General features: G+C 41.9%; 1 protein-coding gene across 1 annotated transcript in view; it reads right to left on the bottom strand.

The window, feature by feature from the left end:
• Positions 1 to 12,572, bottom strand: part of LOC309569711 (NACHT, LRR and PYD domains-containing protein 12-like) — a 1,096,074-nt gene that overhangs the window by 489,717 nt on the left and 593,785 nt on the right. The gene's annotated exons all lie outside the window — the stretch shown is intronic.

Below are 12,572 nucleotides of genomic sequence, written 5' to 3'. Positions count from 1 at the left end.
TGGAGACATGCTTGGCCAATCCATCACCTTTACCTTCTCCTTCTTTAGCAAGGCAGTGGTAGTCTTGGAGGTGTGTTTGAGGTCATTATCATGTTGGAATACTGCCCTGCAGGCCAGTCTCTGAAGGGAGGGGATCATGCTCTGCTTCAGTATGTCACAGTACATGTTGGCATTTATGGTTCCCTCAATGAACTGTAGCTCCCCAGTGCCGGCAGCACTCATGCAGTCCCAGACCATGACACTCCCACCACCATGCTTGACTGTAGGCAAGACAAATGTCTTTGCACTTCTCACCTTGTTGCTGCCACACACGTTTAATATCATCTGAACCAAATAAGTTTATCTTGGTCTCATCAGACCACAGGACATGGTTCCAGTAATCCATGTGCTTAGTCTGCTTGTCTTCTGCAAACTGTTTGTGGGCTTTGTTGTGCATCATCTTTAAAAGAGGCTTCCTTCTGGGACGACAGCCATGCAGACCAATTTGACGCAGTATGTGGTGTATGGTCTGAGCACTGACAGGCTGACCCCCCCACCCCTTCAACCTCTGCAGCAATGCGGGCAGCACTCATATGTCTATTTCCCAAAAACAACCTCTGGATATGACACTGAGCACGTGCACTCAACTTCTTTGTTCGACCATGGCGAGCTCTGTTCTGAGTGGAACCTGTCATGTTTAACCACTGTATGGCCTTGGCCACCATTCTGCAGCTCAGTTTCAGGGTCTTGGCAATCTTCTTATAGCCTAGGCCATCTTTATGTAGAGCAGCAATTCTTTTTTTTAGATCCCCAGAGAGTTCTTTGCCATGAGATGGCATGATGAACTTGCAATGACCAGTATGAGAGAGTGAGAGTGATAACACAAAAGTTAACACACCTGCTCCCCGTTCACACCTGAGACCTTGTAACACTAACAAGTCACATGACACCAGGGAGGGAAAATGGCTAATTGGGCCAAATTTGGACTTTGTCACTTGGGGATGTACTCACTTTTGTTGCCAGCGGTTTAGACATTAATGGCTGTGAGTTGCGTTATTTTGTACACTGTTATACAAGCTGTACACACACTACTTTATATTGTAGCAAAGTGTCATTTATTCAGTGTTTTCACATGAAAAGATATAAAAAAAAAAATAATAATTTACAAAAAGGGGTGTAGTCACTTTTGTGAGATACTGTATTCCATCATATGACCAAACAGCTCTAAACTCCTCATTGAGGAATCTGGATATTACAATTCTATCTGACTGTGATAGGGAGGCCCTTGAAACAAAAATTACGCCATTGGAGATAGAGGCGGCTATATCTGCTTTTACTCCTCACAAGGCCCCGGGCCCAGATGGGCTCCCTATGGATTTATATAGGACCTATGCAGAATTCCTGGCCCCTAAACTAAGTGCACTATTCTCCAATTGCCTTGATCATCATACCCTCCCGCCCTCCATGCTCAAAGCCCATATGGTACTCCTCCCTAAACCTGGTAAGGACCTTACTAACTGCTCCTCTTACTGTCCAATAGCTGTATTGAATATGGATCTCACAATCCTCACTAAAGTATTAGTAACCAGGCTGGAAAAAATTATACCCTTAATAGTTAACATTGACCAAACTAGCTTTATGCCAGGAAAATCTACAGATACTAATCTGAGAAGGGTTTTCACCCATCTCCAGCTTCCTAATGATGGCCCACCCAACAGAATTTTAGTTTCTTGGATATAGAAAAGGCATTTGACTCCATCAATTGGCAATATATGCATAGGGTTCTGGAGCTCATGGGTTTTGGCCCTCTTTTTCTAAGGTGGATCACATTGCTGTTTAGTAAACTGCAGGCGGTAATCAGGCTTGGACTCTTTGTTTCCCAGTTTTTTTTAAATCGGCAGGGGTACAAGGCAGGGATGCCCCCCTCTCCTCCTTCCTTTTTGCACTGGCGATGGAGCCCTTGGTGGTGGCGCTCCGATCATCTTCAGTGGTTGGGGCCATCCAGGTGGGATGCATTAAAGAGTGTCTAGCACTCTATTCTGATGATCTGATTCTGTTTTTAAAAGACCCCAGACCCTCCTTGCACTCAGTACTGCACATTCTTAATGATTTTGCCTAATTTTCGAGTCTAAAAGTTAATTGGACCAAATTGTCTATTTTACAGATAGATGATGGAGCTAAGGAGACTCGGATAGTAATCTACCATTACGCTGGATTACCTATGTAAGTATCTAAATTACTGCCTACATGCCTGGAAATTTGGCCCCCCTAGTGAGGCAATTGAAGCAGAGAGTCCAGGCATGGAAGAAGCTTCTGCTGTCCCTGATAGGTAGAATAAATCTCCTCAAAATGAAAGCCCTCCCGGTTATCCTATATTGCGTAAGACATGCCACAATATATATATACCCAAATCTTACTTTAAAAAACTTGACGGAATCATCAGTTCATTTTTATGGTCTCCCTCATCTCCTCGCATAGGACTTAGGGTTTTACAGGGGCCCTAGGGGATGGGGATGGGGAGGATTGGCATTACTTGACTGGCAGAAATATTATATAGTTGGTCATATGGTGTTTGCTCACCGTTGGCTAGTCGGAGACAATGGAGATTCGGCAAGTGTCCTGGAGGCGGCATTATTGGGCTCCTATGAAAGTTTGCGCTTAGCATTATTTAGGGGTCCCAAATCAACCCTTTCACTAACCACAACCATGAAAGCTACCATCAGGGCCTGGGAGCTAGCGGAAAGACGTTCTAGTCCTAACTATACGGGGGTCTCACCTTCCTCTCCCTTAACGATGAACCCAAAGCTTCCTCACTACTATGGCTTACCTGATCCCATGGTGTGGAGGTCTAAAAGTATCACAACAGTTGGGGACATCACCAGAAAAGGGGCACTTCTCACATTTGATCAATAAAAAGCAAGACACAACCTTCCAAACTCTTACTACTTTCGTTGTTCCCAAATTCGTCATGCATTTTGATTACAATTCTGTGATGGAAAGGTAGGGGCTGGGCCCTCTGCTCTTGAAAGCCTCTTATCAATGAAAGATCTGCCAAAGACCTTATCGGTAGCTTACAAAGAATTATTTAAGAAAATACCCCCTGCAGTAACCAGATGTAGGAAAAGATGAATAAGGGAAGTGCCTGCTGCCCAGGGAGAGGATTGGGAGGACATGTGGAAACAGCCTTTCAAACATTTGATATCAGTAAGAGACAGACTAATCCAATTTAAATTCCTCCATAGGATTTATTATACATCAGCTAGACAAGCGACTATTTATCATACCTCCTCTGCTGAGTGCTGGCGATGTAGACACTCTCCGGCAAATTTTGAACACATTTTTTGGAACTGCCAATTTATTCAAGACTTCTGGACACAGGTTACCTCATGCACTGCTGAAGTTCTGGCTGTTCCTGTCCCCATGTCGGCCCAAATATGTCTCCTCGAGGAGGTAGTACAATCCACAGAACTTAGAACCCTAGCATTTTATTATTCTATGCTCACAAAGCTATTCTCTTAAAGTGAAAATAGCCAGATGCTCCTGCCTTGTCATACTGAAAGGGCCTGGTAAATTCCATTGTCCCATTCTATAGGGCTGCCTACATCTCTCGGGGATGTGAGAAGAAGTTTAACAAAGTCTGGCAGGCCTGGTTAGACACATCTTCTACTACTGGTATTAAATTAGTAATAACCATATTTTCTCCCCTTATCCCCGTTGTGTATGTAAGTGTCCTAGAGCTCTCATGCCCCTGATGGTATGAAAATACCACTCTTTTTATTTCTGAGTGCCTGTGCTAAATGAGGTACAGCAATACTGGATATCCTGAAAATAAGGGTGCACTTAATTTCCAATAAAACTACCTGTCAAGTTGATGGGGGCGAGTTGGTAAATAGAGGGTGGGGAGGAGATGCAATTGTTTTTCTACTGTCTAGTAACTTGTTGGCCTTGCAAGCCTCGTTAGGGTGCAACAATATTGCAGACACCACTGTGTATGATTGAACGTGTCTTGTTTTTTTGTTTTTTTTTTTAATCAAAAAAAAAATTAAAAAAAAAAAAAAAAAAGCTTACAAATAATGGAAAATTGTTACCAATACTTACTGTAATTTTCCTTTCCTGGCTCTGCGTCATGCCAGCAGACTACGGGTCAACTCCGCCCCCTTGACCCCCATAGGACATCCCTGAAATAGCATAAAAGGCAGGCAGTACCTGGTTGAGGTGTTCTGTAAGAGCTCGTGATGTACTAGGGAGGGTTTGTGCTGGCATGACGCAGAGCCAGGAAAGGAAAATTACGGTAAGTATTGGTAACAATTTTCCATTTTCCTGGCTCTGTGTCATGCCATCAGACTACGGGACTTAACTAGCCAAAACACATGGTGTGAAGAATAAATTACAAACACCAGGTGCTGCTGCAAGAAAACAAATTTTAATATCTTGATAAAGCAGAAGACAATACTGAAGCTCACATCTGAGCATACTGGGATGACATCACGTCCAGCTTATAGTGTTTTATGAAGGTATTAGGAGATCTCCAACCTGCTGCCTTACAGACCATGTCTGCAGATACTTTGGACCAAGCTGCCCAGGAGGATGACACCGCTCTTGTGGAATGTGCTCAGATCTCCTGAGGAGGGGGGAGGCCTTCCAGGGAGTAAGCTGCTTGGATTGCTTTAATTATCCATGTCGAGAGGACTCTTGGAGGGGCTGGCATACCCATCCTGGGACCCTTTGGGAATACAAAAAAGAGCATCTGTTTTCTGGAACGAGACCGTTCTGGGCAGATATGTCTGTAGGAGAGACTTCATATCCAGATCATGCCATCTAGGCTCCTCCAAGGCTGATTGAGAAGGTGAAAAGGCCGAGAGAACCGATTCCCAATTAAAATGAAATTCCGACGAGACTTTAGGAAGGGACTCAAGACAGGAACCTTCATAAATACATGCACGTGCTTAGCACTAATATAAATCCAAAGGCCATCCGATATTTGCGACCCAAAAGAGGGAATGAATATTTATGCTCCACCTCTGCATCTGTATCAAAAGAATGCCCTGAGCCACAAATCACTCCTTAAAACTGTTGACAGATTGGTGGAGCATGGGAGCTATGGTAAGGAAGCAGGGAACTGCTGCTGGGGATGAGAACATTAGCTATCATTGATCCTCAAACATTTAAAAAGGTCTTCCAGGGTATGGGAGGCAATGCAAACATTGTACACTGCTTTATTTTTAAAACCTGCATCTGACCATAGCTCTAGAGCAGTGATGGCGAACCTCAGCACCCCAGAACCAAACCTCCCATGATGCCCAACTACACTTCAGAGTGCATGAGCATCATGGAAAATGCAGTCCCAAAACATCCGGGGCGACAAGGCTTCCGAAACCACAAACCCCTTATTGTCTTTGCTTTGAGGAGGCATGACTATGGCTGTTAGACTTTGCAAAGCCTCAGAATGCAGAACATGTAAGGGCCCCCATGGACTTAGAGTGGTGATCTGTCCCCCACAGCACTGGGGCAGCTTGACCCAGAAACCTAGAGAAGCTAAGTGCACAATTAACAGTATTATTGCCCTCTTCTGGTTAAGAGGTATATGTGCTGCTGTACAGAACCCAGTGTTCCCAGGTCTGATCCTGCTTAGCTTCTGAGATCAAGCACATACAGGGTGGTGTGGTGTGGCCATAGGCTATCTCCACTAAGGCAACTCTGATGCTGTAGTCCTGGGCCATCTCCAAGAGCCAGGCAAACAAGCCTTTACCTGAAACTGAGAAAACTTAACTCAAGCTTCCCAACCAGAGCCCTTTTTCCTCCACTCATGGAGAACCTCATCTGCTCTAAGCAATAAGGACTAATAGGATAGCCACAGGCTGCACATAAAGTGCCAGCTTATGCTGTTGTCTGTCGCCTGCAAACAGAAGTAACCTTGTTGTTGTCTTCGCAGCAGGTAGCAACAGTATTGTAAAGCAGCGCAAGCTATACGCAAACACTTGGGAATGGTAACTGCATCCAGTGTTCACAGTAACTTTGAGGCTATACATAGTGGACAGGAGAACCTCTGACTACTCCATTAAGGCATAGACACATTCTCCTTCCTGGCAACGTATCCTCCCAGCACCTCATTGTGCTAAGCATAATGAGAGGAAGATCCTTGGAATATCCTTAAGGTATTGCTGACATATCCTCCAAATTACTGATAAGATGATGTGAAGCATCCGCCAAGTGACAGCATTCACAGCCGTGTCAATATTTCAGTATGTGTTCTCCTGGGGAATTAAAATCAAGGTTGCAGCGTGCATAGTTCACATTCATCCCCACTACACCATGGCTCCACTCTCGATTAGGTCTATTCGGAGTGACCAACTGACGAAAATTTATTCTGTCCTGGCCACATACATTGCTCTCTTTTTTTTTTTTCTCCAAAAAAAGATAAAGAAAAACAAAACGCATTCCTTACCAAAAAATCTTCGGTGCTTTGAGGCTGGCGGCAACTTTAGAGAAAAATACCCCAAGCTTCAACACAGGCAAAGTAGACCAGGATGTGCATGTATGCACAGTGAGGGCAGCAGAGACCCAGTTACACACAGTGTATGGCCACAGAGGAAAAGGAAGCCAGCTGCACCTGCAGACTGCCTCCACTGATTAACCAACAGCTCCATAGTGATCAGAAGAAGCCTGGGCTGGCCCCCTCCCCCACACTGGAGCATGCCAAACCACCATCTCTAGCGAACTACAATAGCCAGAAAGCATGTTTAAGGGGAGAAAAATACAGAAAAAAAATCACCAGCCAGCTTCATATCATCATTCATACTGTAACAAAAGCGAGGAAAGAACCTCCACTGGAATACGGCATCCGTGGCAGTTTTAACTGTCAAGTAATGGTATAAGTATGAAATGCAGCAATTTATACTGCAATGTAATTTACCCCCAGCACCAAGGGGAACCCACCATCGAGGGAGATTTACAGCCCATAAGAGGGGGTCTTCTTACCGAGGAGAGAGGCTAAACCTGCGAAAGCCACAAGGAAGAATAATATTTTTTTTTTTGAAGGTGTCCAGAACGAGGACGAAAAAAGAACACCTCCACCAGGTACTGCCTGCCTTTTATGCTATTTCAGGGATGTCCTATGGGGGTCAAGGCGGCGGAGTTGACCCGTAGTCTGCTGGCATGACACAGAGCCATGAAATAGATTTGTTAAAGGGGTCTTATATGGGTCTTTTTTTTTTTTTTATAGAAAATGTTCACTAAACAAAATGAATGTTCATGTTGCAAAATAAATGTTAGTTAAAAAAAAAAAAAAAAAAAAAAAAAGGAAGAAGTAGAAAAGTAGGTGGAAATAAAGAAAAAGTGGTATAGTAATAAGGGAGTTATGAACCAGAGTGGTAAAACACACCCAATTCTATGATGCATAAGGAAGTACATGATGGGATATGAAGTTTCCTAGAAGGTCACATGACGATACAGGAAGTCAGCTCTCAGAAAGCATTTTTTTAAATTTTGAACTGAGAGGTGAACATTCAAAGCTTCCATGGACTAGATAAGTGAGAGATAAGCACGTTGGGATGGCTTGGACTGCAGGGACATTAGCAAAGGCTTCTATATATTATGGAAAGTGAAATTCTGCCTGGAAAGGTGAACTTAGCCTTCGTTAGGTTAACAGACTCTTTTTACATTCTTTCTGATCTAGTGATACTTTTTGTTAAAAGTCAAACAAGACTTTGTCATTATAATTCAAATGATTTAACAATAAAGCAACTTCTGTGAGTGGGAAAACAACAAAGAAAACCCAATATACACCAATATTCTTATTTTCTTTTTTTTAGCAATGGAAAAGTGTGAAAGATGTCCAGATGATCAATGGCCTAATCTAAATCAGAATCAATGTATTAAACGTCCATTACATTTCCAATCCTATGAAGATCTATTAGGAAGAACATTGACAGTCGTGGCCTCTGTCTTCTCTGCAATTACGGCTTTGGTGTTGTGGATCTTTGTAAAATATAGAAAAACCCCTTTAGTGAAAGCCAACAATTGCAACCTCAGCTATGTCCTTCTAATATCTCTTTTCTGGGGGTTCCTCCTCTCGTTCCTCTTTTTGGGACATCCTAGGGAAGTGACATGTCTCATGAGACAAACTGCATTTGGATTTATTTTTTCTGTGGCTATTTCAGCGGTTCTTGGCAAATCAATTACAGTAATAATTGCATTTAATGCTACAAAACCAGGAAGCAGGTTAAGAAAACTTTTGGGATCAAAAATATCAGTAGTCTTGTTTTTTATTGGTTCTTTAGGAGAGCTGATAATTTGTATGTCCTGGCTAATATGTGCACCACCATTCCTCGAATACGATACTAAAACAATGTCAGGACTTATTATTGTAAAGTGTAATGAAGGTTCTATTGCTGCATTTTACTTTGCAGTTTCCTACATTGGTATACTAGCTATTTTTAGTTTTTTTATTGCCTTTCTATCTAGGAAGCTTCCAGACACTTATAATGAGGCTCAGTATATTACCTTCAGTATGCTGGTATTCTGCAGTGTCTGGATCTCTTTCTTTCCAACCTATTTATGTTCTAAAGGCAAGGATATGGTGGCTGTTGAGGTGTTTGCTATTTTATCTTCCAATGGAGCATTACTATGTTTTATATTTTTTCCAAAATGTTACATTTTACTGCTAAGTACTGAACATAATAGAAAAAGAAACATTCCCTTAAAAGTATTTGCAATGTGAACTTTAAGATAATGTACTGTTGTGCATAGTTATTAAAGATGCATTTTAGTTTTGTTTTTTTGCCAGTCCATTGCAAAATAAACATTTATAAATCTATGTATCTATCTATGTATCTATCTATGTATCTATCTATCTATCTATCTATCTATCTATCTATCTATCTATCTATCTATCTATCTATCTATCTATCTATCTATCTATCTATCTATCTATCTATCTATCTATCTATCTATCTATCTATCTATCTATCTATCTATATCTATCTATGTATCTATGTATCTATCTATCTATCTATCTATCTATCTATCTATCTATCTATCTATCTATCTATCTATCTATCTATCTATCTATCTATCTATCTATCTATCTATCTATCTATCTATCTATCTATCTATCTATCTATCTATCTATCTATCTTATTAAACATAATCAATTAACCTCTAAAATTTGTTTTTCCCTTATCCATAATTAAGTGGTTTCTAAAGGTAAAGGGATTTTTTACCTGAACGCATTCTACCAAATTTGTATTTGGTATACTTGTATTGTGCACAACACATCACCAACATTCCAATACTCTCACCTTGTGGTTTGACCCAATAAAAATCAGGTATGTATGCAGTCCCTTAGCCTCCAACTACATTGGCCGCTGTATTTAACAACCATGCATTCATCTGTACTGCACCTGTATTTCATGCATTTCATCATTTATCCTAAGATCCTTCTAAAACGTTGTGCATCAATCTATAAGTATTTTCTCTGGGGGTTACACTGCAGGAGGAGGAGAGGATCTGTAAAGGGAACTGGGTCTTAAAACAGTAGTAAACCGCAGTTGGTAAAAAAAAAAAAAAAAAATCCCTGCAAGCCAAGGTCATAATGTGGTGATATGCATCACATACAAGCACATTATGAGAAACTTACCTTAGAATGAAGCCCTCCAGCGCCACGCTGTCACCGCTTAGAGGGCTGACAACTTTCCCCTGTCTTCCTTCTGGGTTTGTGGTCTCCAGCTACATGAGTGGCCGGGGGCGCGATGACATCACTCCTGCACATGCACGTGGGAGCCGCCGTTCACTGCATGGGCTCTGAAGATGCGGCACTATATGCCGGACCCTTAGAGTACATGCACCGGTAACGTCACTGGCTGCATGCACTCTGAATATCTCCTAAACAGTTCAAGTTTAGTAGACTTTCACATTACCTACATTACCTACTACCTACTAAACACACTATTAGAGATTCCGCTCTAATGTAAGCCTTTTGATTTAGTGTGTGAAATAAAAATGTATATACATAATATGCTATGAGGACGCCTTGTTTTTGCTTTATCTGAGCCATCTACCTTTGGAGGAGATTTCACTTGCCAGCCTAATGGAGGAGTCGTTTGACTATTAACCTGAATGCTGTACAAGACCTTTGTAATGAGGGTTCTTGTTTTCTGGTAAGAGGCAGTGTGTCTTCTAGGCTCGGTGGTGGTTCTTCTGGCTTTTCACATCTGCTTGTGGAGTGGACACTCTCATGTTGTGGACTTTCCTTATTACATGGACTTGCACATCTGCTATATACATTTAAGATTAGCGTTACACCTTCAATTTCCATTTACTGTTAACTAGAAAAGATGGTGAATTGCTAATAAAGAGAAGTTTTCCGTACAGCCTATAATGAAAGACTGGTTTAGTGGCAGATGTTTAGGAAAAATGAATAATGATACCTGTCATTATTACAGAGAGTAGTTGACCTGAAATTCAGACATCAAAAGAGTACAGTTCTATACAGTGGCGGCTGGTGCGTTGGGGGTGCAGGGGCGCCGCCCCCCCCCCCTATCCATTCATCCGGCCCCCTAATCTACATGCGGGGCGCCGGACGCATGGAGTTCAATGTTTTTTTTCTTCTGAAGCACCTGATTAGAGCTAGACGCTCTAATAGGCTTCAGAAAAGGGTGGGTGCGGGGCGCAGAGTACTGCGCCCTAGCCCACCCATTTGTGTGACAATAGCGAATGAAAATTCGCTATTGTCACACGGATCCTCCTCCTGGCCAATCAGGAAGCGGGTCCGAGACCCATTTCCTGATTGGCCAAAAGGCAAACCCATGCCATTGGCAAAGGAGGAGGCGGGAGGACCAGGCGGGAGGACTCGAGGAGATGCAGGGGACTGAGGAGAAGCTGCCACTGCAAATCAGGTAAGTGCACTGGTCACTCTGCATTGAAGGGGGCACGCTGGTCACTCTGCATTGAAGGGGGCATGCTGGTCACTCTGCATTGATGGGTGCACGCTGTTCACTTTGCATTGATGGTTGCACGCTGGTCACTCTGCATTGAAGGGGGCACGCAGGTCACTCTGCATTGATGGGGGCACACTGGTCACTCTGCATTGAAGGGGGCACACTGATCACTGGTCACTCTGCATTGAAGGGGGCACACTGATCACTGGTCACTCTGCATTGAAGGGGGCACACTGATCACTGGTCACTCTGCATTGAAGGGGGCACACTGATCACTGGTCACTCTCGTTGATGGGGGCACAGTATTCACTGGTCACTCTGCATTTAAGGGGGCACACTGGTCACTCTGCATTGAAGGGAGCACACTATACCTTGATTACTGAAGGCCCCTTTCACACTTTTTGACCTCAAAGTCACGCAATTTTTTCACCGCATTTTTTGCCGCAAAGCAATGCCTATTACATTTTTCTGTTTGCGCTCCCCAAAAGTTTTGAGCACCAGCTGCCACTGGTACTACAACTACATACAGTACATACCAATACAAAAACAAACATTTTCAGTTGATACCAAGCTGTCTTTTTTCTCTAGTAAATAAATTCTGTGGTTTGAATGGCTCAAATGTGCAAGGTCATTTCCAACTACCGTTTTTTTTTTCTTTATCAGGGTGAGTGTATTTGATTTTTAAGCCCAATATTCACAGAATTTTGCTGTACAGCCTTGCTTCCAAGTTAAGGTAGATGGTAATCTTAACTGAATAACATTTTGTTTGGTAAAGGGCTATGTTAATGACTGCAATCTTTTTAAATAAAATACTTTTTTCAACTTTTTGTTCATTTTTTGTTACATCTAACTGTTGATTTCTTGCAGGCCTAGATGACTCTATAACAGGAAGTACCTGAATAACCATGGCAGGATCACCAGAAATTTTTGTAATGAAATCACAGATTTAAAAATACTAAAAATAACAAATAAAAAATTATATTAACCAGTTCCCGGCCTGCTTATAGCAAAATGACGAGTGGGCGGATCTTTTGACAATCTGGGTGGACATCATATCAGTGTACCAGCTTGCTGCTGGTACCATGTGACCACTGTGGCCAATCACAGCAAATCCCATGACAGTTGCACACAATGGATGGCTTCCTTTCATGCCAACCATTGGGTACAATTGTGTTGCTTGCAGTGATTGGTCAATGTGATCACACGGTAGCTCTGGCAAATCACAGCTAATCACAATAAACAAACTGAATGAATCAATTTCATTCAGTAAAATGCTTGCTTATGGCAATGAAAGCCACACATCATAATGTGTAAAAAAACTATTATTTATTTGCAAACAGAAATAAAGAAAAACATGTTTTTTTTTTTTCAAAATTTTCGGAATGTTTTGATTTATTTAGCAAAAAAAAAAAAAAAAAAAGTGGTGATTTAATACCACCAAAAGAAAGCTCTGGTTGTGTGAACAAAATGATACATTTTTGTTTGAGTACAGTATTGCATGACCGCGCAATTATCATTCAAAGTGAGACAGCGCTGAAACCTAAAAATTGGCCTGGGCAGAAAGGGGGTAAAATTGCCCTGTAACAAAAGTGGTAAATGAAAATTAAATTACATTAAAATGCAGTAAATTAAATTACATTAAATGAAAAATTACAT

This window comes from Pelophylax lessonae (assembly GCF_965119305.1).
Source record: "Pelophylax lessonae genome assembly, chromosome: 13".
Classification (NCBI taxonomy): domain Eukaryota; kingdom Metazoa; phylum Chordata; class Amphibia; order Anura; family Ranidae; genus Pelophylax; species Pelophylax lessonae.
Note: the sequence above shows the minus strand (reverse complement) of the source record. Positions and strands in the feature narration are given on the sequence as shown.